Below are 21553 nucleotides of genomic sequence, written 5' to 3' on the forward strand. Positions count from 1 at the left end.
CATTGAACTCCACCTCTCTCATGGATCCATCCACATCTCTGCCCATATCATGTCCAAAACCCCTAACAGTACACCTGCATTTTGACAGCTGTCACCACTTCTACACAAAAAAAAAAAAAATCACTCCCATTTAGCGTGGCCACCTATGGGTGGTGTATCTGCAGTGACAAGAATTCTCTTGTCCAAAGGGGGGGCATTCTACTGCTCACCCAACCTGCACAACATCTGGAACCATCTGTATGTAACTCCCACTCCCAACTCCTTGACGAAAGGGTCACGTTCTTGTTGCCACTCAGTGGCACAACAGAGAAATCCTTTGCACCTGTGATCTCCAGCCCTCAGTCTGTGTAACCTCACTGCACTGACACCCTCTACCAATAGTCTCTGCTTCCTCTGTCTTGTCACCTCTCACAGTCCACACTTCTACATCATCATCATCATCATCATCACATGACTTCCACATCATCATTATCACATGCTGCAGGAGCTAATATAGTAACTTGTATTAGCTATATTCACAGTATGTGTGATAATGAATGCACGGGATTTAAAAATTAACAGTCTCATTTATGGAAGATCATTCTGTTCATTAAGAGCTGTAATATATGTCGTGGGGAAATCTGACTAACAGATATAAAATTTGGCACTATTATGAAAAGGGTAGATTGATACTCACCATACAGCACGGATGCTAAGTAACAGATAGGCACAATAAATAGATTGTCAAACATGTTCCTTTTTGGCATTTGAAACACATAGTACTTTTTGACCATTGTTCTACAATATTCATAACCATCCTTTGTAGTAATTAATAATTTTATTTTTTGAAAAAATAGTGCAAAGCAGGGTTATAATATGGATATGGAAACAATCTGTATAAAGACTTTTAGGTTTTAATGTTAGTGTAGAAAGATATGAGCTATGTGTGCACATTCTGGTTTGATAGTTATCAGAGCTTATTAATTGTCTTTTGCATAATAAAGTGGGGTTTAAGAACATATTAAGATTATTTCACTAGTACTCTTACAATTAATGCATTAAATTGTAATATAATTATTATTCGTACTGCTATAATGTTTCATAAATTTAAGTCATGTAATTGTACATAAGTTACATTAAGCACGCAGCTTTGAGTTCTTTCTACCTCTTGAGACTCGGGAGACTCATGAAATATCATTCATGTAATGTAATAGAATGTAACTTGAGACAGCAGATACTATGAAATGGACATTCACATATTCATCATACTGTTTGTAACTATTTTACATGAGCACCATATCAAAGCAGAAAATCCAACATTCAGAATTAAAAACATGAACTTTTCACATACCTTTCCAGTGCACAGTTTAGTTTCTGCACAGATGAGCCCTTTTGTTAAATTGGAAGGTTCTCAGTGTTTGCTGAAATTTGAGGAAATGAAATTTTTGTTAAACTTCCTTGTGTGCCTTTGACGTTAAAATGTGATTTCAGGGAGTTGATGACAACAGAAAATCAGTATTAATATCTACACAGATATCTCTGTGCCACTTACTAGAACAGCTATTACTCTATTACTTAAGTACATTGAGAACTGTGAATAGTGACACAAATTTCTTGAGTTAACATTCATTTTTCTGTGTATAAGATTTCCGCTTAATATCATTTCCATTATTGTTTCTTCAGTTCAGACTCAGGGGTCCACCAGGGTATCGTGGTGGTTAGGGCATTCGACTCACATCCTTGTGGGATTTCATTATATGTAGATATTAATAAAATCATTTTGGTATACGTAGGTAATTGTTTGGGTTTTTATGCTGTTATATTTTCATCAGAAGCCCAAAGTATACCTGTCATCAGCAGCCAGCATTGTTTCTAATCATTAGCTTCCATTAACAGGCAGACCGATGCTGTTCTTGCAGATGATGGTGTATTGATATGCATGTTACTTCCAGAAAGAAACTTTCACTCTCATGAAGTATATATATTGTACTGAAAGTTGGTGACAAACCCTTGCCTCCAACTAAGGTACCCACGCAAATGTCACGGCTCCACTCAGTCAGAAGTCTTGCTCTTCTTTTCAGTTTCTCCAGAGACCTTCCAACATTCCTTACCAGAATAACACCTATGGAAAGAGCGACGTAGTGGAGGGCAGCTTATACAAAACCTGGAGTTTATTCTCAGAAGACTATCATCTAAATTAATCAGATTCATTAAAATTCTAGTGAATTCATTCATTGTGTTTCGTAGATGCCATTAGGAAGGAAAACCTGAAACGATGTGCAATGAGTGAATTTATACATTATCAGACTGATTTGGCGAGAGCAAGAGGTATGTCATGTGAAAATAATATTTATTCAACACAACATAAATAGCAAATTACATCATGTAATCATAAACTGCAAAGAAAATCTAAATTTCAACATTTGTTTGAAGTTAAGAGACAACACAAATAATCAGAGTTTACTTTCCATATAAAATATATAAGATAATTTACTGCTTACATCAGTCTTCCAGAAGTGTCAATGATATTTGGGGTTGAAGCACAGTGGTGCCCAAACAAGTTATAACTGGAGGTTTACTCGGAGGCACAGGTTGTAGCAGTGGAAGACATAGAGCATCCAGTGTCTTTTTGGAATCACATATAGATAGCATCTTGGTGTTAGCTACTACCCGTGAACTCATGTGTGTCTCAAATGGGGTAAAAGCTGACTTAAGTCTGTCAGTGCATATTGTAATGAAAAAGCCTTTGATGCCAAAATCAAATGTTCTATCATGGCATTACAGTACTGTGTACTATATATATCATTGTATGGTAGTTGGCGCAGTTTTTGAATGGTGTCGTGTTGGACAAAAACTTGTTTGCAGGACTGTAAGTCATACGAAATGAATGGTCATGAGATAGAATGTTCTTTTGAAACAGCCGGATGGAGCTTTTGAATCTGAGCGGTGATGTTGTGCAGAAACTGAGGCCTCAATAATATTTTTTCAAAGGTTTCATTGAGATTAGCCAAGAGTGTGCTGAGAATACCAAATTTTAGGCATTACCTCTCACCGTGGACAAAGTAGTGGCCGATAGACTTCACTCAATGACCGAGAGCAGCATTGTTTGCATAGAGTTGTCATTGCTAACAGGCAAGCAACAATGCATGAAATAACCACAGAAATCAGTGAGAGACATACAACAAACATATCCATTACGACAGTGTGATGAAATTCAGTGTGAGTGGGCTATGGCAGCAGATGAGCGAAGCGAGCGCCTTTGCTAATGGCATGGCATTGCCCGTAGCTCCTCTCCTGGCCTTGTGATCATATAAGTTGGAACCTAGATCACTGGAAAACCGTGGCCTAGTTAGAAGAGTTCCGATTTCATTAGCTAAGAGAGCTGATGGTAGTGTAAGAGTGTGGCACAGATTCCACGAAGCCATGGACCCACGTTGTTAACAAGGCACTGTGCAAGGTGGTGGTGGCTCCATAATCATGTGGGCTGTATTTACATGTAATGGACTGGGTCCTCTTGTCCAACTGAACCAATCATTGACTGGAAATGGTTACGTTTAGGTACTTGGAGACCATTTACTGCCATTCATGGACTTCATGTTCCCAAACAATGATGTTCCATGTCACCGGGCCCAGTTGTTCGCGATTGGTTTGAATAACATTCTGGACAATTCCAGTGAATGATTTGGCTACCCAGATCACTCAACATGAATCCCATTGAACATTTATGGGACATATTGAGAAGTCAGTTTGCGCTCGAAGTCCTGCACCGGTGACACTTTCATAATTATGAATGGCTATGGAGGCAGCATGGTTGAGTATTTCTGCAGGGGACTTCCAAAGACCTGTTGAGTCCATGCCACATCGAGTTGCTGCACAGTGCCAGGCAAAAAAGAGGTCCTACACAATGTCACATTAATGAAGAATTCTCCAGTCTTAGTTGTTCACCATAAACCAGTTGGGCCACTGAACAATCTAGGTCATTCTTAATCACAGTTTGTAGACCAAAGAGAACAGATGGTTGTGCATCTGTCCATTTCTCCCCACTGTATGATAAGGCTGTTTCTGCAGGATGGTAGTGATGGTTCTTAAATGTGCACAGCCACACAGATGTAAAAGTTCAGGAACAAGCACAAATTTTTAACTGTCTTTGCTGTCCACTGTTATAACTTAAACTAAACTACTCTCCGCCTGAACAGGCCATGAAGGCCCAACAGTACCGACCAGCCACTATGTCATCCTCAGCCCAGAGATGTCACTGGGTGCAGATATGGAGGTACATGTGGTCAGCACATCGCTCTCCCGGTCGTATGTCAGTTTACTTCTCAATCAAGTAGCTCTTCAGTTTGCCTGGCAAGGGCTGAGTGCACCCCACTTGCCAACAGCACCCAGCAGACCAGATGGTCTCCCATCCAAGTGCTAGCCCAGCCCAACAGTGCTTAACTTTGGTGATCTGATGGGAACCAGTGTTGCCATTGCCGCACACCAATCTTGGAATCCAGCCTGTCACTAAGACTGCTATTGAGCAGGCTTCCAGCCAACATTTAAAGCTGTCAACCTCCATCAGTATGTAATTACTTGACCTGGAACATGTCAGTCACCTGACCTGGTCAACACGAATATACATGAAGTGATCTGTCGGTGTATCAAAAGTTCCCAAAGGTGCCTACACATTTTGACCTATTTTGCATTGTTGACACCTTATGCTATCTCATGGCCAATAGTGGCAATCCCTTTTCATTCCCGGCCACATAACTCTCTTAATAAGTCTGATGGCAGCCCACATGCCAGGATGTGCCAAGTTGTGAAAAGCATCAGAGATATTTCTATTGTATGAATGGCTGCTGTAAGCTATGTGATGTGTCATACCACAAACAAGTTCTGTGCTCTTGCACAAAGATTAATGATATGTTGAGGCTGTGTGTAACATCTTCCTGCTGCCGTATGAAATCACTGCCTCTTTCCTGCTCCACTTCAAATTGTTGCCAGCAAATGGTTTTCAACTCGCTCAGGAGTGTGAAAGGTGATCGGCAACCACATTGCTGCTGTCACTAATATGCTGTCAATAGTGAATTGTGACATATACTCTGCTTGCCCACATTGCCAGGGTGAGTCAAGGATGTTACCTTGGAAAGGAATGCCATCAGGAGGGCATGGTCTGTTAATACCATAAAATGTTTCCCATCAACAGAGCCTCTGTAATGTTGAATGGCAGCATAAATAGCACAAATGTCCCTGTCACTTGAAAAAAACTAAAGGCTGCCACTTCCTATTGACTAGCCATTGTAGTGCCGCACCAACAGCTAACTGGCTAGCATCCACCATTGACGTCATCTTCATGTCATGCCTTGGATGGACGAGCAGAACCTCACATATTTCTTTATGTTCCTGAAAGTTTCAAGTAGTTATGGTGTCCATTTTACTTTGCTTTGGCCCAAAATATACTTCCCTTTCAATAGGTCCATCAACAGAGACTGTAGTTCAGCCATCTTCGGCATATCTTTACAGTAGTAATTGATCATTCCCAAGAATCTTCTCAGTTCTTTGAACGTTTGTGACAACGTGATGGGGCGTTTGTTCCCCATTTGTTCCAAAGTCGGTGTAACGTCCGAAGCAGACACATTGTACCCCAAAAAATTCACTCTGTCTTTGCCTAAGATACGCATCTCTAGGTTTACAATAATGCCAAAGTGCCCAAGGTGTAGAAACAGCAGTCAGAGGTGAGTTTTGTGTTAGTCCTGGGACTCTGAGAACACCAGAATATCGTCCGCATAGCAAAAGAGGAAATCTAAATCATGGAGAACTTCGTGAATAAACCTTGACTATGTCTGTGCTGCGTTTTTTAAATGAATAGCATTTAGGTGTTTTCAAACAGACCAAATGGAGTAGTAATTGCTGTTGTTCCTTTTACCTCCGTAGGCGCTAGTATTTGTTAATATGCAATGTCACTAAAAATTAGTGCTAGGGCAGTAGCGTTTTTAAAGTCTGCCACATGAGGAATTCGATGTTTATCTGGCACAGTACGAGCATCAAGTACTTTGTAGTCGCAGCATTGGAGCCATTTATTATTCTTCTTTAACACCATGTGAATTGGCGAAGCCCACTGGCTATCAGAGGGTACTATTGTTCCGAGCATTTGGTTCTCAATGTCTGCCTTTGCCGCCAAAAATTTTTTCGTGTGTTAGGCTTCTCAGTTTTTCAGTGAGCGGTGGGTCCAGTGATGTCCAAATATACTGCATTGTGTCATGCTTGCAATGCTGACAGGATGTTTCCTGCGATGTGATGTCCAGAAAATCCTGAATGACTTGCTTGAAAAGTGAATTAATTTGCAGTGAGTCGACTTCCAATAGAGGCAGAAGCCTTTCCTTGAAGAGGTCTGTAGCCAACCGAAACTACAGTAAGAAATCAGCTCCTATAAGATGCTTGGTGACATCCGTTGTGACGAAATTCCACTGAAATAACTTGTTCAAACCAACGTTTCTTGCCATACGTGTGAATGCGGGAGCTCTTGGCACTGTGTGCTAGGAGAGCTCTCTCCTTCAAAGCAATGTCTTTGGAACACACTGCAGTCTGATCTTGTGTCTGCTGGAAATGTGGTTCCAGAGAGTTTGTCAGTCATAAACAGAGGTCTCTAAACTGTTCCTTTCAAGTGCATGAAACCAGTATTCGGTGAAAAATGACTCGCTGCCTTCTCCATGTTAGATAATCTTAATTCTTCTCAAAACCTGCCACAAAGTGTCATTTACGGCGTTTATTGGTTCTAATTGTTGGTACTCCAACATTTGAAGTAACCTTGGATCCAGGAACTGGTGTGAACTTGACATTTAAGTTCTTGCAGGGTGACGAGCATCTCTGAAATGAGGCATATTACCCGTGTCGGCTTCCTTTGTGGTCTGCTGAACATTAGCGTAATGCGAATTGTTAAAAAACACTCTGCTTGATGAAGTGTCTGCTGCCTCTGCCACAGTACCAAAATCTGAAATACACAGATGACTTGCTACAGACGCGAAATTTAACCGACAGGAAGCAGATGCTGTGATATGCAAATGATTAGCTTTTCAGAGCATTCACACAAGGTTGGCGCCGGTGGCGACACCTACAACGTGCTGACATGAGGAAAGTTTCCATCCGATTTCTCATACACAAACAACAGTTGACGGGCGTTGCCTGGTGAAACGTTGTTGTGATGCCTCGTGTTAGGAGGAGAAATGCGTATCATCACGTTTCCGACTTTGATAAAGGTCGGATTGTAGCCTATCGTGATTGCGGTTTATTGTATCGCGACATTGCTGCTCACGTTGGTCGATATCCAATGACTGTTAGCAGAATATGGAATCGGTGGGTCCAGGAGGATAATACGGAACGCCGTACTGGATCCCAATGGCCTCATATCACTAGCAGTCGAGATGACAGGCATCTTATCTGCATGGCTGTAACGGATCGTGCAGCCACGTCTCGATCCCTGAGTCAACAGATGGGGATGTTTGCAAGACAACAACCATACGCACGAACAGTTCAATGATGTTTGCAGCAGCATGGACTATCAGCTCGGAGACCGTGGCTGTGGTTACCCTGGACGCTGCATCACAGACAGGAGCACCTGAGATGGTGTACTCAATGACGAAACTGGGTGCACGAATGGTAAAATGTCATTTTTTCGGATGAATCCAGGTTCTGTTTACAGCATCATGATGGTCGCATCCGTGTTTGGCGACATCACGTTGAACGCACATTGGAAGCGTGTATTCGTCAACGCCATACTGGCGTATCACCCAGTGTGATGGTATGGGCTGCCATTGGTTACACGACTTGGTCACCTCTTGTTCACATTCATGGCTCTTTGAACGGTGGACGTTACATTTCAGATGTGTTACGACCTGTGACTCTACCCTTCATTCGATCCCTGCGAAACCCTACATTTCATCCACATCTATCTACATCCATACGCCGCAAGCCACCTGACGGTGTGTGGCGGAGGGTACCTTGAGTACCTCTATCGGTTCTCCCTTCTATTCCAGTCTCGTATTGTTCGTGGAAAGAAGGATTGTCGGTATGCCTCTGTGTGGGCTCTAATCTCTCTGATTTTATCCTCATGGTCTCTTCGCGAGATATACGTAGGACGGAGCAATATACTGCTTGACTCCTCGGTGAAGGTATATTCTCTAAACTTCACCAAAAGCCCGTACCGAGCTACTGAGCGTCTCTCCTGGAGAGTCTTCCACTGGAGTTTATCATCTCCATAACGCTTTCGCGATTACTAAATGATCCTGTAACGAAGCGCGCTGCTCTCCGTTGGATCCTCTCTATCTCGTCTATCAACCCTATCTGGTACGGATCCCACACTGCTGAGCAGTATTCAAGCAGTGGGCGAACAAGCGTACTGCAACCCACTTCCTTTGTTTTTGGATTGCATTTCCTTAGGATTCTTCCAATGAATCTCAGTCTGGCATCTGCTTTACCGACGATCAACTTTATATGATCATTTCATTTTAAATCACTCCTAATGCGTACTCCCAGATAATTTATGGAATTAACTGCTTCCAGTTGCTGACCTGCTATAGTGTAGCTAAATGATAAGGGATCTTTCTTTCTATGTATTCGCAGCACATTACACTTGTCTACATTGAGATTCAATTACCATTCCCTGCACCATGCGTCAATTCGCTGCAGATCCTCCTGCATTTCAGTACAATTTTCCATTGTTACAACCTTTCGATATACCACAGCATCATCCGCAACAAGCCTCAGTGAACTTCCGATGTCATCCACAAGGTCATTTATGTATATTGTGAATAGCAACGGTCCTACGACACTCCCCTGGGGCACACCTGAAATCACTCTTACTTCGGAAGACTTCTCTCCATTGAGAATGACATGCTGCGTTCTGTTATCTAGGAACTCTTCAACCCAATCACACAATTGGTCTGATAGTTCATATGCTCTTACTTTGTTCATTAAACGACTGTGGGGAACTGTATCGAACGCCTTGCGGAAGTCAAGAAAGTCTCGTGGACGAATAGCGCGAGCTGGGTTTCACACGATCGTCTTTTTCGAAACCCATTCTGATTCCTACAGAGTAGATTTCTAGTCTCCAGGAAAGTCATTATACTCGAACATAATACGTGTTCCAAAATTCTACAACTGATCGGCGTTAGGGATATAGGTCTATAGTTCTGCACATCTGTTCGACGTCCCTTCTTGAAAACGGGGATGACCAGTGCCCTTTTCCAATCCTTTGGAACACTATGCTCTTCTAGAGACCTACGGTACACCGCTGCAAGGAGGGGGGCAAGTTCCTTCACGTACTCTGTGTAAAATCGAACTGGTATCCCATCAGGTCCAGCGGTCTTTCCTCTTTTGAGCGATTTTAATTGTTTCTCTATACCTCTGTCGTATATTTCGATATCTACCATTTTGTCATCTGTGCGACAATCTAGAGAAGGAACTACAGTGCAGTCTTCCTCTGTGAAACAGCTTTGGAAAAAGACATTCAGTATTTCGGCCTTTAGTTTGTCATCCTCTGTTTCAGTACCATTTTGGTCACAGAGTGTCTGGACATTTTGTTTTGATCCACCTACCGCTTTGACATAAAACCGAAATTTCTTAGGATTTTCTACCAAGTCAGTACATAGAACATTACTATCGAATTCATTGAACGCATGTCCCATAACCCTCCTTACACTATATTTCGCTTCGCGTAATTTTTGTTTGTCTGCAAGGCTTTGGCTATGTTTATGTTTGCTGTGAAGTTCCCTTTGCTTCCGCAGCAGTTTTCTAACTCGGTTGTTGTACCACGGTGGCTCTTTTCCATGTCTTACGATCTTGCTTGGCACATACTCATCTAACGCATATTGTACGATGGTTTTGAACTTTGTCCACTGATATTCAACACTATCTGTACTTGAGAAAAAGCTTTTGTGTTGAGCCGTCAGGTACTCTGAAATCTGATTTTTGTCCTTTTGCTAAACACAAAAATCTTCCTACCTTTCTTAATATTTCTATTTACGGCTGAAATCATCGATGCAGTAACCGCTTTATGATCGCTGATTCCCTGTTCTGCGTTAACTGCTTCAAATAGTTCGGGTCTGTTTGTCACCAGAAGGTCTAATATGTTATCGCCACGAGTCGGTTCTCTGTTTAACTGCTCAAGGTACATTTCAGATAAAACACTTAAAAAATTTCACTCGATTCTTTGTCCCTGCCGCCCGTTATGAACGTTTGAGTCTCCCAGTCTGTTGTTGTTGTTGTGGTCTTCAGTCCTGAGACTGGTTTGATGCAGCTCTCCATGCTACTCTATCCTGTGCAAGCTTCTTCATCTCCCAGTACCTACCGCAACCTACATCCTTCTGAATCTGCTTAGTGTATTCATCTCTTCGTCTCCCTCTACGATTTTTACCCTCCACGCTGCCCTCCAATACTAAATTGGTGATCCCTTGATGCCTCAGAACATGTCCTACCAACCGATCCCTTCTTCTAGTCAAGTTGTGCCACAAACTTCTCTTCTCCCCAATCCTATTCAGTACTTCATTAGTTATGTGATCTATCCATCTAATCCTCAGCATTCTTCTGTAGCACCACATTTCATAAGCTTCTATTCTCTTCTTGTCCAAACTATTTATCGTCCATGTTTCACTTCCCTACATGGCTACACTCCATACAAATACTTTCAGAAATGACTTCCTGACACTTAAATCTATACTCGATGTTAACAAATTGCTCTTCCATTTCCCTTTTTAAATTTTCTAACCTACCTGCCCGATTAAGGGATCTGACATTCCACGCTCCGATCCGTAGAACGCCAGTTTTCTTTCCTGATAACGACGTCCTCCTGAGTAGTCCCCGCCCGGAGCTCCGAATGGGGGACTATTTTACCTCCGGAATATTTTACCCAAGAGGACGCCATCATCATTTAATCATACAGTAAAGCTGCATGCCCTCGGGAAAAATTACGGCCGTAGTTTCCCCTTGCTTCCAGCCGGTCGCAGTACCAGCACAGCAAGGCCGTTTTGGTTAGTGTTACAAGGCCAGATCAGTCAATCATCCAGACTGTTGCCCTTGCAGCCACTAAAAAGGCTGCTGCCCGTCTATATCCGGAAAATTAAAGTCTCCACCCAGAACTATAACATGATAGGGAAATCTACGCGAAATATTTTCCAAATTATCCTTCAGGTGCTCAGCCACAACAGCTGCTGAGCCAGGAGGCCTATAGAGACATCCAATTACCATGTCTGAGCCTGCTTTAACCGTGACCTTCACCCAAATTATTTCACAATTCGGATTTCAGTCAATTTCCTTCGATACTATTGCACTTCTTATCGCTATAAACACGCCTCCCCCTTCACTGTCAAGCCTGTCTCTGTCTCCGTCTTTATATGATCATTCCATTTTAAATCACTCCTAATGTGTGCTCCCAGATAATTTATGGAATTAACTGCTTCCAGTTTCAGCAGGATAATGCACGACCGCATGTTGCATGCCCTGTACGGGCCTTTCTGAATACAGAAAATGTTAGACTGCTGCCCTGGCCAGCACAACCTCCAGATCTCTCACCAATTGAAAATGTCTGGTCAATGGTGGCTGTGCAACTGGCTCATCACAATACGCCAGTCACTACTCTTGATGAACTATGGTATTGTGTTGAAGCTGCATGGGCAGCTGTACCTGTACACGCCATCCAAGCTCTGTATGACTCAATGCCCAGGCGTATCAAGGCCGTTATTACAGCTAGAGGTGGTTGTTGTGGGTACTGATTTCTCAGGATCTATGCACCCTAATTGCGTGAAAATGTAATCACATGTCAGTTCTAGTATATTTGTCCAATGAATACCCGTTTATCATCTGCATTTCTTCTTGGTGTAGCAATTTTAATGGCCAGTAGTGTATTTTCTTCCATAGTACCAGTTGGTATGTTCACAAACGTATCTCTGCTGTGCTGCCAGGAGCATATGTGGCGGAAATCCCTTGGAAACATTCTTGCGTGGTGCATCCGGATACACTCCAAGGTCAGAACAGAAATTTAGACAAATTTTTAATTCGAAACAACACTGAGGGTGAAGCACAGACTCTACCTGCGCTACGTTTCATTGAAATGGGCTGCAACACAGTGAAAACGTTCTTTAGATTCGTGGACGCCATGCTGCTCACAAAGGCTCTCGAACTGCTGAAACCACAAATCTGATCTCTTCATTCAGAACAGAGGCAACTTTGCATTGCTGAGGTTCCTACCTTGTGGTGTTGCTGGTAAATTCTTGGTGGGCAGTGGAACAAAAGAACGTGTCTCCAGATGCTGTGTAGATGCTGGAGACTGCTGTGGATATTCTTGATTGTAGAGTGGAGGTGAACCCAGGTAACCATTGTAGGAGCATAGATGGTGTTCACTGTTAGTGGGTTCACCACTATAGGATTTTATGGTAGCTAGGAATGTAAGAGTTAATCCTAACTGAAATCCACAGTGATCCAGAAAACACGTTTATTTTCCATATAAAGACACCTCATACAACAACCAGGTTACACAGGCAAAGCACACAAAGAAAAATAAACGAAGAGAGATGAACAAAAGATCAAAGACAATTATTAAGTTATGTCTTCATTGTCTCTCAGATCAATAGCTGCAGTCGCTACACACTGAAGAAGAAGAAGTCGACTTTCCTTTGTGCGAGGCTGTGTGTGCCAGATTCATGTGCTGATTCAGAATTATTCAGCGTAATATTCTACTGCTTGTGTCGCATCTCCATTACCTTCATTGATTATGTCATAGTCCTGTATAACGGGATACATTGTGAAATTTCGAACATTTGCGAGTGTTGTGATAAACTTGTAGCCTACTGTAAATGGCAAATGTGAGTAGGCGTAATCTTACAGTACTTTAGAAGTTTTTGACAGCAGTTGGGCTGACCCCATTCAGAAACAATCGTCCCCTAATTTCACTGAATAAATATCTGAGAAATAGGTTTATTTTTAAGAATTTTTGGACGCTTACAAAAGTATATTTTTGAAATTTTCGTTTGGGTTACAGTACAAGTATTGTGGATAATTTATTTCGAAGTAAATCAGCGTTTGTGACTTACAGTCACTGCCAAAGAATACTTCACCCTGAATTCCAGTGTATATTTCGGAAATTATGATTGTTGTGTGTATGTAGCACATATTATAATTAACATATTATATTACATTTAACTTTCCCTGTCAAGATAAACGTATGCTATTTACATTTATCAAAATTAACGCTATTTTCGAGTTTATTTTTAGGTAGGCTACTATATAACAGTGAGTCGCTGAAAACCGTGTGAAGACAATAACAATGATGGATGGCCAATGCAGACAGCACGGCACTGAATGATAAGTCCAGGGAGCGAACTAAATCGAGAGCCTAGACGTAGCAGTATTAGCAACCAAACAACGATGAGTACAACGAATAATACGAGAGCACAGTTGGAACATGACTGAGGTCTGTGCCTCTGTGCTGCTAGCTTTGCAGCATGACCACGAACCGATACTCTGACGGGGGAGGGGTGGGTGGGAAGGTAGCCTGTGCGTACTACTAATATGGCAACAGCAGTGCTCGGAAATTTTAGGAGTGCCACTTAGCAGCTACCGTTTAGGTCCATGCGCTCTGGTCGGAATTCATAATCATTGGGCCAGGATACCACAAGAACCTCAAAAAGTTTTAGGAAACTTTAAGTTATTTGTTTACTGACTTGTGCAACATCGCACCAGCCGCAATGCAGCCCCACTGCGAATGGTGTTCTCGAATATGGAGTGAATTGGATGACGTTCGTAAGCAACTGGAAATCGCCCTGACTGCTGTCAAATGATTGGCAGGTGCTGTGAATTGACGTGTTGGAAGAGCTCCCTGGAGTCATGTACCAGAGATACCAAAGGTACCTCAAGAAGTATCCTCTCGTACGGATTCTGTTTCCTCTGCAGGAAGTATGGGTTGAGTCAGTACCAGTTGACTTGACTGTGAGTGGCATGTTATTGGTAGAGCTGGAGACCCTGTATGGGGAGACAGGGACCGGAAGAACCCAGATTGTTATACTGATCCCCCAAATCAACTAATAAACGAGTTGGCGGTGGTGTCTTTCATTGAAATTGAATGTGAGCGAGTAGGATACCTGTTGGGAAACTTGCTGTGCCTGTGTGAAGAGGAGGCAAACACAAAAAGGTAGGGATCTATTAATCACTGGCAGTTCAGACATATAGCAAATAATGGTACCACTTAGGAAAATGACAGTACTGCACAACAAGAATACATCTGGTAAATGAATCCTCGATTGGACTCTGTAAATGCAGAGGGCCTTCGACAAAATAAAAGAACACCTGCTACATGCAGCAACTCTCGCCCACTCAGCACCCAGCTCTTCACACAGCCCAAATCACGTAATTGCTAGCTTCAGATGCGATACTTAGATGTGCGGGTGATGGGTGGGCGAGAGCTTTGGCGTGTAACAGGTGTTCTTTTGTTTTGTCAAAGGCCCTCTCCATTTGCAGAGTCCTATTTGTGTGTACATGTAATATGTGGGTTGTCTATGGCTTGGACACGATTAAATAAATAAATAAATAAATTTGCAGAGTCCAATCAAGGATTCATTTACCAGCTGTATTCTTGCTGTGCAATACTTGTGTGAGAGGTAGTAAAATCTCTGCAGCTTGTGGCAAGTAGTTCCTATAGAAATTTATGACTCCCAAAAACCTACACAGCTCTTCATAGTTGTTGGGAGGTGAGAGCAAGTGTATCTGTTCAGTTTTCTCAGGAGTGGGAAGCACCCCAGACGTGTCAACATGTTGCCCATCAAAGGTCACATGGGGTTGCCAAAGTTGGCACTTGTCATCATTTATCGTGACGTTGTGAGAGGCCAGCTTATCAAGGACGATACACAGTGGTAGTCGTGGTCTTGCTCGTTTTGCAAAAAGATTATGAAGTCATTTAGTTAGGCGTAATAAAAAGGCAAACTGAATAGTACGCTGATTAACCCAGTTTTTGGTACGTCCTCAGCTGCCATCGGCATTTGCATGTATGCTGTTTTGCAGTTGACAACACTGAAAATTTTTGCTTCACCCGAGATGTGGGAAAAATCGTGCAAGTTCTCAATGGGATAGCTGTCAATGACTGTACGGGCATTGCATAGGCGTTAAGTATCATCCTTTTCAGGAACTAATTTAACTGGGAAGGCCCAAGCACTATCTGATGACCTGACTATGCCAGCTCACAAAAGTTCGACCACTGCAGCGTAAGCCACTTTCAGTATGAGGAGGAGCTAGACAATGGGAGTGGCGATGGACGGGGGGTCCTGGTGTGGTTGTAATGTGATGGACTGTACTGTCCCGCTCGGCACACATTGTATGTGGTCTAATGGGGAAGAGTGGCGTGAGTCCAGAAGGTGGGGCATGAAGTGACTCGCTGTCACTGTTAGCGTCACACATCATTATCTCGGGAGCCCACTCAAGTGGGAATTGTGATGCTTCACTGATGTGAGAAGTGTCCGTAGTAGCGGCGTCACGCCAGTGATCAGTGTTGAGATGACAAAGGTCATTGAGGTGATATTGAGCTGCTTGTATTTATTCGGTGGCATCCTCGATTCATCTCCGTCATTGTTTGTTGGTGAGGCATGTGACCTCTTTGTCATGATGTAATGATGAGTACTCGGTTGCCTTTAAGCATAGCTTGTTCAAATATGCTTCAATTTCGAACTTCCGGTTGACTACTGTGTTGAGTGGTGCAGTGTCACAGAGAACTTTATAGAGCTTGCATGTGGTCTATTGCTGACCACACCATGGATCAGGTGCTTGCAATCCGTCGTAATTGTTGATTAGAATGCAGTGTTGTGGTAGTGCCTGCATCCTGTCGCCGATTCGAAGCTCTACACGTCAGACGTGCCTCCTCATGTGTTGGCATCGATACCTGGATGTTCTCTGGCAGTTTTACGAGCCAAAGTGCCCATGGGGCGCAATCAGACAGGAGCGTTGGGTCAATTAGAGCTTGCAGGTGGATCCAGAGCGAAACTGGCATGCTGTTACCCAGAATATTCACACTGACGAGATATAGCTGCAGCTCAGGAATGCGTGTTATTCGTTTTAGCAGTACTGTCTTGGCAGTGCTGTATATGTGAGAAGATGAAACATCCAAAAGCATGTTGCTAATAAGGTCCTCATTGTCTCTGAGGTGGTTAAGGAAAGTGGAAAACTACTCGTGGCCCAATATGATGCCACTGGCTGACGTCAAACACCCGCTGAGGGCAAACCACATCATGAGAGAATCTGCAATGAACATCAATAGCTTCGGACAGTGATGGACGGTATGATGGCCATCAGAGGACTGATCGTAAGGCACCATCACAAGGTGGGCGTGGCATGGTGTGTGGGACATGGAAGGCACAAGAGTGTCATAGGGAGGTGAGTGATGAGAAGAGTCATGCTGCAGTGCGGGTAGCGTTGGCGTCCATGCTGACGTGCATAGAACTTGGGTTAACTCCTTTTATCACCCTCTCCCATCACATAATACAAGGATTTTTTATTCACAAAGATCTGGTCACTTATTCTCATCTGATGCAATATACAGATGCAGCGAAACTCGCCCTACAACCACCATTTACATGCCAGTACCAAGTACTGAAACGTGATACAATCACTTCTGGTATCGAAATTGCTGGAAAATAATCAACAGTGTTGGTGAACTGGTTGATACTAGTGTGTACATTAGCGGACCTGTCACACCAGACACTCCCCACCCCATCACCTCCTACGCACTCGTTAGTTAATTTCCAAGTGCACGTGAGTCTCCATGATTTTCTGCCTGATGACATATCCGTCATATTATGATACCAACCTCATGATTAACTCTGCCTACATGGAACAGGCAGTTGGGAGCAAGCACAGTCACACAGTTTCATCCACTCCACCCCTTTCTCAACATAAAATGCATGGCAGGACTCAACGCACATTTTTCAGCACCCTGACTTACACCATTACAGCCCCCAGAACACCTCTTGAATGCAACTCAGCACCAACATTCCTCCCTCTTCAAATACCACTGCAAGTCAGGAACAATTAAAGTTGCCACCAAGACTATGTCCTTATCTGCAAATGCTGCCGGCGACCCATTAATCGCACCACAAACATTGCGCTTGTGGCATAGCCTCCACCCCCAGCACACCTTGCTGACAATGATATATCTACCATCGTATCCACCATCAGATACACATCTACATCACTTCTGACAGGCAATGCCCCACCACAGCCTCTCCTCGCTTGCTCCACATTATGGGTAGGGGCTGTGTGGTGGTGTAACTTCTCTGATTGGAGAAAAGGAACATCGCCACCAAGAGGGCAAAGAGAGTTTAGTATGCTCTGTACGCTTCTAATGATTACATGAGTTATGTATATTGTGCTTAGCAATAAATATTGTGAAAATTGTATTTTTATGCTGTCACACCTCTGGTACCCCACCTCCCACTGTGGTGAAGCTGAATTTCCATTTTGTGCCGTGATCTTGCTGCTAAGTCGAAAATCTGCCTTCTATTTTCAGAAGAAATTGCTTTAACTTTGGTAAAACTTCTGAATTAAGTCATTCATTTAATGAAAGAGGTCCCAGTTTCTTTTAACGTTGTCGCCATTGCTTTTCATTTTAATATAAAAATAATTCACAACCCGAAACTGCCCTTTATATTAATTGCAAGTAAAACAATTAAACCCCAATTAACGGGTGGTGACGTCGAAATATGTTGAAGATCAACCTTGCTCACGGAGACCTTCAAACCCAAAAACCAATAAAAACATTGAATGCGTGCATGTTCTTGTGATCAGTGTTTAACTATAAGCAATGACTGACCTGTTAAACTTAAAAATTTTCACCGTAAATAAAATTTTGACAAAGTTTTGCACATGCGAAAGTTTGTTACAAAACTGTGCTGAATAACATCAAAACTGAGCAGAAGGGGAATCGACGAAACATGGGCACTGATCTTCTCCAGAGGATTGGCAATGACCGCAAACGATTCAGTCATTTGATCACAGGTGATGAATCCTGGATATTTGGTTAAGATCCTGAGCCAAAGTAGCAAAGTGAGGAGTGGCACACATATCCTTGATTGAAATATTCTCAAATGACCAAATCGAATACCAAAACAATGCTGATTTGCTTTTTCAATAGTAGATGTATCATGTGTAAAGAGTTTGTGGCAACACTGATGTGCCATAACATCTCTGGTGCACAAAAACTCTTTGGTGCCAAGGCGGCCATTATGATCTGTCTATGTGATACTTTCGATGTGTAATGACGTATATCTGAAGTGTGACAATAAATGTGCTCATTGTTTTAACAAGTGGATCAACGGGTTGTTATTTATGATTATAAGGATTCCAAAAAACCCACAAGTTTATCTCTCCTGGCCAAACTGTCAATTAAGTGTTTTATGAAGATGTCCTGAAAGGCTCAAGAACAGGTTGAATTAAGTGAGCATGGACACTGGAGACAAGTAGATGCTGCATCATGACAATGCCCCATGTCACACAGCCACTTCCATCACAGAATTTTTGATCTCAGAAGACATCCCTGTTGTTCCACAGCCCCCCTATTCACATGCTCTGACTCGTTGTGACTTCTTTCTTTTCCTGAAACTGAATAATGTTTTAAAAGGACATAATTTTGGGACTCTAGAGAACATTCAAAAGAATGTGATCGACATGTTAAAGGCCCTACCCGTTGAATCATTTCAGTGTTGTTACCAAGACTGGGATCAATGAATCTGCCAGTGTATTGCTGCTGAACGGAACTACTTTGAAGTAATGTGTAATGTCATCAAAAATTGCGTAATTGAATTTGTGATGCAAACTGTCCATGTGCTCTTACTCTAATGCATGATAACCTTTATTAATATCTTTCTCCAAAATGCCTTCATCACAGGTGAATCACTGAAATTTAAATTAAAATGTTTACGTCACTTACCAATTGAAATATCCATCTAGTCACAGAACAGTGTCACTTCTTTCTGTCACAAGTCCTCCGCAAGACAGTCAATGTCCTGTAGTACCAGATGAAGGGCTTTTCTAGGACCTTCAGTATGTGACACTGATAACCTATGTAATGAAAGAAACTGTTAAAATTATAACAATCGATAACATTATTTACTCTGCTATAAAAACATTTAAAGTTTCATCATTCATTATTACAATGACTATATTGTTTTGAAAGTATATGATGGCTCGAAGGAGCAAAAAACTCTGAAAATAAATTTTTGCTACATAATAACTAAAATACAGTTTCACTCACATTTTTTCAATTAACTGCTTCTTAACTTCTACAGTAATAGCACCATGTTGTGACAAACACTATGAATTGTTCACATAAATTTATATTATTTGACGAAACTATTGTAAATGGTGTAACAGCTTGTTGAAATTAATATCGAAAACAAAACATGAAAGGAATGTGATATTGCCACCTATATCTCAGTTACATCAACTGAGTTTATGTGCCACTCATCTTTTGATGTTCTCTGAGACACGATGTTAAGCAGCACAATGTCACCATGAGGTAGAGTTAGTACTGACAACTGTTCCATATAAAAACTTGCTGAAAATGGTATTTTAATAGTGCCAGAGAGTTATGTTCTTTCTGTAGATCCCATGTTTTTTGTTGAACTTATGTCTGGACGAATGTCACACGCCAAAGACAAGAATGAAACAACTATTTACAGGACAAACCGCCAGCCATTAAAGAAAAAAATTTAGTAGCACAACAAGATTTTGGGTATCAATGTTAGATTGTGGAAAGAAAGTTGTTCATGGTGACATTCTTGCAAGAAATATCCTGACTTCGTTAGTGTAAATGCAGAGTTAGAGTTCCACCTTTTGATGACCTCGGTATCTGTACAAGCAGTTTTGGAAGAACAGTGATTATATCATAAATTAGTATGTGGGCATTTGATACTGAGAGGTTCCAGAGGAAAACACCAAACTGCTCATATCTATATCATCATTGGTAGCACAGGTGTATATCCTCCTCACCACCTCTGTGTCGTCGTGTTGGTATTCATTGGCCAATTCTATGCTGATTATTGGGTATCAGATGAACCTCTAGTAGCATCAACGATATTCAGTTGCTCCTGACAGCGGCAGTGGGGGAAGTTGGCAGAAGCTCAAGTTTTTATAAAAATGTTTTCCCTGAGAAATACCAAGAATAGCTAGTTTACCAGCCCACTTGCAACTGACTTGAAGTTAGCTTCAGTTTCCTAAATGTGACAATGAAACTGGTAGATGCAGAAGGAAGGAGTGCCAACCATAAGAAAACGAATCCAACAATAAGTACACCTTGTTTTCACAGTGAAGTACACTGAACTCTACAGTTAATAAAAAACACAATATCATTGACACTTAATTAAGACACACAATTTGGAACCCAAAACTACTCTTGAATAACAGATATGAAATTTCTGAAAGATATCTAGATCCACGCATCAATTAGCACATTATGTACTGCTATTTAATATAAGGTCCATCTATTATGCAAAACACTGTCTGGTGTTTTCCATAACAGGCACACCTTATATTCACTCATTCATTTATACTTGTTCGATAGATCATGAATATGACATTTCATAATGCTATCGAATATGTCACTTTAATGTAAATTTTCTTTACACAAAATAATTGATATTTTAAAAACTTTTTAAAGCTACTACTTCATGTACAAAAATTCATCTGTTGAGTAGAAGGAGTTGTCATTCAGAAATTCTTTTATTTTGCTTTTGAATGTTGATTGGTTATCTGTCAGAATGCTATGGCAAATGACCAAAGATTTTTGTGGCAGTATAGTTCACCCCTTTCTGTGTCATAGATTTAATCCAGAATAATGAAGATCACCAATTCTTCTAGTGTTGTACCTATGCACTTTGCTGTTATTTTTGAGTTGGGTGGGTTATTAATAACAAATTTCAAAGTGGGTATATGTATTGTGAAGGTACTGTGAATATAAAAATAAATGTCTGCAATGTGATCTTGGGTGGGCTTGAGCTATTATTCTGATTACACACTTTTGTGCAATGAATACTTTCTCTCTTAAAGATGAATTGCCCCAAAATATGATTCCATATGAAAGCAGTGAATGAAAACAGGAAGAGGAGATAGGAAGATACTAGAACAAGAGGGGAAAATTGCCGCCCTTCAGGCTGAGTTAGACAAGGCCAGGGGAGATCTTGACAGGTTAAGGAGGGAGAAGGGTAAAGAGAGGTGGGAAGTGGCAACAGGCAACAGGAGGAACAGGCCTAGAACTTTGTCTGACAGCTTTATGGTGAATGTGGAAAATAGATTTGACCTGTTGCTTCAGTTAGAAGCTGGTGAGCCTCAAGCAGTTGCAGGTGTAGACAGGGCACAACAAACTTTCAGCAGCAAATTGAAAAGTAAGAATGTAGGGAAATCAGTAAAGAGAAAGAAAGTGTTGTTGTTAGGTAGTTCCCATGGAAGAGGTGTTGGTCAACTTTTGCAGGATGAACTAGGATCAGAATACCAGGTCACCAATTTTTTTAAACCTAGTGCTGGTCTGGAGCAGGTGACAGAGGATTTAGGATCACTTTGCAAAGAT

At 41.8% G+C, this 21553-nt stretch overlaps 1 long non-coding RNA gene across 1 annotated transcript in view; it reads right to left on the bottom strand.

The window, feature by feature from the left end:
* Positions 1-1330: 1330 nt before the first annotated feature.
* The window catches only part of LOC126250525 (uncharacterized), a 162111-nt gene continuing 141888 nt past the window's right edge, over positions 1331-21553 (bottom strand). The window contains exons 2-3 of the long non-coding RNA XR_007545716.1: positions 18920-19050; positions 1331-1400 (exon numbers count right to left, since the gene is read on the bottom strand). This is a non-coding gene — a long non-coding RNA (uncharacterized LOC126250525). The remainder of the gene's footprint in view (positions 1401-18919; positions 19051-21553) is intronic.

This window comes from Schistocerca nitens, chromosome 1 (genome assembly GCF_023898315.1).
Source record: "Schistocerca nitens isolate TAMUIC-IGC-003100 chromosome 1, iqSchNite1.1, whole genome shotgun sequence".
Classification (NCBI taxonomy): domain Eukaryota; kingdom Metazoa; phylum Arthropoda; class Insecta; order Orthoptera; family Acrididae; genus Schistocerca; species Schistocerca nitens.